Source organism: Dipodomys ordii, unplaced genomic scaffold, assembly GCF_000151885.1.
Source record: "Dipodomys ordii isolate 6190 unplaced genomic scaffold, Dord_2.0 Scaffold138, whole genome shotgun sequence".
Lineage (NCBI taxonomy): Eukaryota > Metazoa > Chordata > Mammalia > Rodentia > Heteromyidae > Dipodomys > Dipodomys ordii.
The window spans coordinates 2,936,565-2,942,287 of NW_012267354.1; the positions used below are offsets into that span (position 1 = coordinate 2,936,565).

The 5,723-nt window shown below is 39.9% G+C and overlaps 1 pseudogene; it reads right to left on the reverse strand.

Annotated features, from left to right (window-relative positions):
* LOC105996943 overlaps positions 1 to 3,973 on the reverse strand; it is a 9,934-nt pseudogene extending 5,961 nt beyond the window's left edge.
* Positions 3,974 to 5,723: the final 1,750 nt, after the last annotated feature.

Below are 5,723 nucleotides of genomic sequence, written 5' to 3' on the forward strand. Positions count from 1 at the left end.
CTTCCTTCCTTCCTTCCTTCCTTCCTTCCTTCCTTCCTTCCTTCCTTCCTTCCTTCCTTCTTTGCATCCTCTTTTTCTCTTCCACTCTATCTGTCTGTCTCTCAGGTCCTGGGTGCTGTCTTTGAACTTTTTGGCTCTATCAAGGCTACCACTCTACCAATTGAAGCGCAGCTGCACTTCTACCTTTTTTTATTTTTGGTGGTTTATTGGAGATAAGTGTCCCATGGACTTTCGTGCCTTGACTGTTCTGGAACTGTGATCCTTTGATCTAAATCTCCTAAGTAGCTAGAATTACAGGCATATCAGTGTCTAGCACTTTCTTCCTTTCTTTATTCTTGGGACCTGGGGATTCATGATGACTACAATTTAGACACAGATTACATGCATCTACCTGTTTTTCCTTCTTTGTATTCCTCATGTCCAAATTTTCTATGATCATTTTTTTCCACAAGAGGTAAGAAAAAGCAATAAATACATGCAGTCAATTTCTAATATGTACACATTTCACTTCTCATACCCAATACATACAATCATTATGGTGGATTTTTTCTTTTGTTTTCTTTTTTTAAAAAAATAAGGTGTGTTGCTCCTAGGTGTGTTCCTGAGTCTGTTCAAACTTAGTACGCTACCAATTGAGTAACAGCACTAATTCAGGTTTTAGAGTGGTTAATTGGCAATAAGGGTGTCAGAGGGACTTTTCTTTTGCCTGGGCTGGCTTTGGGTACGCCTACTATGATCCTCAGATCTCAACCTCTACAGTAGCTAGGATTACAGGCATGAGCCACCAGCACCTGTCATTGGTAGTTTTGTTGTACTTTTCCTTCCCTGGGATCATCTGTATGATCCTGTATACATTCATCCTTCAAGTAAGCAAAGAATCCATACCCTGTAAACCTCTAAAATCTCCTGCTGTGATTGTAAAACCACTTTATGAAGTGGTATCTTTTTCTTTTCTATACGTTCGGTATTATATTAAAAAATGAAGATCACAACATGAATTTATGTTGCTTTTATTCTTACAAATTATAAAAGCTTCCCATGTCAACCGGAATTTAGTACCCAACAATTTTCTTGTTTATCAAATTTATTTGTGCAACATACAAGATCATTCCCCACCTCCTATGACAGTTAACATATAGACACTTTGCTAAAAGAATATGAATATGTCTCCAAGGTGAACTTTTTCCCAACCAGTAACCTTCTTAGCACAATGCTGGCTATGGGTCAGAAATCAGCTTGGAATTTTGACTCTTAGTAATACATGACCCAACTGGGGTGTGTTCCCTGGCAAGATGATTGTCTGCCAGCTGCCATCATCCTCCCCTGCATAGTGAGAACTCCTTGGAGGCGTCGCTTTTGAGTCTATTTACATATGCTCCCTAACATAATCTCCTGCTATGAAGTGCTTGAAAAACAGCTTACAAATAATTTATGAACTGAGGCATATGATTCAAAACCTTGACAATAAACTCAGCTCAGCAACGTATCAGCCAAACAGTTTGTGAAGGTATTTGGGTTCCCTTATGTTTCATTAAGGATGCACTTTGATTTCAGTTTCAGTGTCTCCTCACAGGTAGAGATGAGTTGAACACTCAGGTTTCTACAGATACAGGAAATGACGTGGACTATCCTTAAAGATACTCATAAATCAGAGTTAATTTTTACTTGCAATATCTCTAATATTGCTATGGCTAAGATTTTACTTTAGAAAAATATACGTGCTGGTTCTCTGACATATCAATAATAGTCTTTGGAATAACGAAAGAGTATTTTCTTGTCTTGATGAATGTCACAAGTGGGCTGGAAAAGCCATACATCTATACCGACTCTAAAAACGGTTTAGGAGAGATATTGCTGTGTATATTTCATTAATATTTTAAAAGGTTCTTATCTCCTTCACGCTCAAGGGCTTCTTTTTTTTTTTCTTTTGGCTGTTGTGGGGCTTGAACTCTGGGCCTGGGCACTGTCCCTCTGCTCTTCACCTCAAGGCTAGTGCTCTACCACTTGAGCCACAGCACCACTTCTGGTTTTCTGAGTGGTTTATTGGAGATGAGAGTCTCAAGGTCTTTCCTGCTTGGGCTGGCTTTGAACTGCGATCCTCAGATCTCAGCCTCCAGAGTAGCTAGGATTACAGTCTTGAGCCATTGGCACCCCGCTCAAGGACTTCTTATAGAGAGAAAAACAGAGGTTATTGGAATTAATAGGCCTTCTGCTACCTGGGTTCTGTTTGATATTTTCCTATTCTACAAATAGTCAAATGTCTCAAACACTTCTCTCTCACCACCTGCCTCTGACGAGCTCTGCCTCCACAGTTTCCCTTGTAACACCAAAGGCAGCCGCAAACTACAGTGCTGGATCACTTACCTACATAGTCTCTGCAGGTGCATCATGGTGGATATTGTGATTAAGCAGTAAGAGTCAGGATGTATTTATTCTTCATGAGTCCTGGTGCTCATAAACAACTCCATTGTTGTCAAGATGTCACTGTCTCGAGTTTTATCTTCACCAGGGAAAAGTGCACCTTCTGTACCTCTCCATCCCTGAGGCACAATTCTGCTATCTTCTTCCTACTCTGTAATTTGCTGAGGCTAGAAACTTGGGGAGTGAATTACAGTAAATGTGCAATAATGAGGAGTTATGATGATGATGAAGAGTTCCCTAAATGGTCCAAGTTTCTTCAACTTGATTTTACTCTTATCCCATATCCTCCATTCATCATCAAAGCCAGGAAGTAATGTTAAAGAAACTTCTGAGAATCCACAGAGATCATTTTCTGAATATTTTCTGAGTACACCTTCATTGATAGAAAAGATCATCCAATGGTACAAACTAGATCTCATCTTGTACATATTGTCTAGGACATGGCAGTTGGGGACTTATGGAGAGCTGGGATGGTGTGCGTCCTGCTTTCACTTCTGGCTGTTTGCTTGGGTCCCTTCATGTGTCTTACTGAAGTATTCACTTCTGTTTTATGCTACTTCTTAGAGGTATTTTTCCTTGAAATGTTCACTGCCAAACCAGGATTGTCTTTTTTTTGTTGGTTGGTCTTGGGGCTTGAACTCAGGACTTGGACACTGTCCCTGGCTTCTTTTTCTCAAGGCTAGCACTGTACCACTTTGAGGCACAGCTAAGTCTGGTTTTCTGGTGGTTATTTGGAGATAGAAGTGTTACACTTTCCTTTCAGGGTAGTCTTTGAACTGTGATCCTCAGCTCTCAGCATCCTGAGTAGCTAGGATTACATGTGTAAGCCACCAGCCCCAGCATGATTATTTTTTTAGATGCTCGACTTCTGTGGTCATTGCCCAGGAGAGCTGAGAGTATGTGTGTAGGCTTCTCTATGAGATTCACACCTCAGTTCTGTATCCCTAATACCATTTTCAGAAATAGTCTGTTTCTCATTGGACACCACAGAAGATCCAAGGAGAGGGAGGTAATTCTATATTCACCACAGGCAGATATGCAGATTTACCTTAAATAACACTTTCCTAAGCTCCTCCCATTGCCTAACACTTCCTGAAGTAAAGGATTGCAGTGAAGTGAGTGGAATAAGAGACCTAACATTCAGATTACACTTACTTTTTTTAACTCATAAAACACTTGTATGTAGGGCGTGAAGAGGAGAGAAGAGAGGAGGTTTATACTCTTACCTGAGGAACTGATAGCAGAGTCTGTGGGTTGTCCAAACTACCTGCCTTTCTGTGACAACTACTTCATGAGGATAGAGTACTTAGGCATTTTAGAATATCTCTTTGATTCATCCTACCTAGTGAGTTGGAATCTGTGAACACCACGGGCTGGTCTTCTCCTAAAGGAACAGGAACACTTGTAGGACTTGGTCACCAAAGAGATGGTGGGTGTGGCTATGGCAATGGATCATGATCAGAATACTTTCAATCACAGAGATCATGGCGGTGATTAGTTGATTTTGTTCTGTGGTATCTGTATGTACACTATAGGAGGAAAGAGCTCTCATTGATCGATACAATGAGAAAAACACACAGAGCAACTAAACATAAATCTGGCTTGAGTCAGTAAATGTATCATAATCAATTTTCAGATTTGAATCCATATCATAACTCCTTCAAAGGAGATGAAGCTAGAGCCCCATCACAGTGATATCACTCCAAAGGTGTGCTGCCAATGTACCACCCAGGCCTGAACAAAAACAACTGCAGTCATTCACTAGTGTGCTCTGTAACAGGAGATCTACTTAGATTTCTTAGAAAAGGATGAATAACAACTTTGAATAGAAACTATGTTCTGGAGATTCAAAGTATTTCTATGAACCATAGGATTATGGCTTTAATAAAGAAATTTAATTACCAGAGTTTTGTCTCAAAGTCATGTTTTCTTAAAATAAATATCTGTGGATCTTTGTTCTTTTGAGTTAAATCTCTTATATCTCTGAGAATCTTTTCATATTTTTCAGTTGTTTAACTTTTAGAACCTTGTTTAAAGTGATGAGCATGTGTATGGATTAAAATGTTTTAATTGATATTATAAAGATGTTATACAGAAGACTCACAGTTATACAAGTCAGCTAAATAGTATATTTCTTAAAAAATAGTTTATTGTCAGTGTTGATGTTTTGAGGTTTGCCTTCTTAGGGTTTTCTGAATCTCTTGAAAGTTCATTTTTCCACTTGAAGTTTTCAATCAATTTTTTTCCCCAATCTTCCATAACATTTTACAGGCAAAAATCAATGCAGAGTTCATGTCTAGTATACTGGAAAACAGTACTTGTGAATGTATGAGAAGGGAAACACAAGTGATGTGACTTCTCTGAATGTGGGCAAGCTATGAAATTGTATGAGTCTGTGTTTTATTGCTACCTTCTACCATTCTGATGTATAAAAAATTTAGTAGTATTTTAATTTTTTATAAATTTTCTGCTGATGATTTAGATGCATTTTAACTATTGTCAACTCTGCTCTGAAATAAAAGTGGAGCTTAAATAGCATGGTTGTTGGAAAATCATTATCGAGGCTAGCAAATTATAACATCTGGCAGGAATTATATCTTCTTTGTGTATACCACCCCTACCTTTTTTTCCTTGAGATAGAGTCTCTCTTTTCAGGCTAAGCTGAGCTTGACATTTTAACCCCTAACCCCAGATCCCCACATCTGTGTTGACAGCCGTAAACTACTACACTCAGCCTTCTTGTTCTTAATATTCAGTAATATATTCTTCATCAAACAAACTTCATATACTAGCAGTTCTTTTCCAGATTGTGACATACTTTGTTTGAATTTAATACAACTAATTGATTCAGAAAGTTTTTGCTGAATGCAAAGGAAACAATTTTACAAAAACTGTGAGAGGGAGTTCCGGGAAGATGGCGGAGGAGAAACTGGAATCTGAACAACCTCTCGCATAGAAAGCAGTTTTAGAGTTCCAGTGAACAGTCCTAAGCCAGAGAATCACACCAAGTGTGCCATCACAGGACGGAGAGTTAGACAAGAGAGGGGAAGACAAGGCAAAAAAGACACATCTGAGCGCTCGCCAGCAGCCGCCGCAGCGGCGGCGGCAGGGTCCCGGCGGAGAACGCAGCCGGGGCCATACCTGAGCGCTCACACAGAGAGTCCGGGACGAAGGAGCCAGACGCAGCGGGCGAGCGGATTCTACTCAACACCAGCAAGAACCGACAAGGAGCAGACATCTTCATCCTGCTGTGTGCAGACCAGAGATGACCCAGGACCCAAGACTCGGTGGCGTGAGTAGAA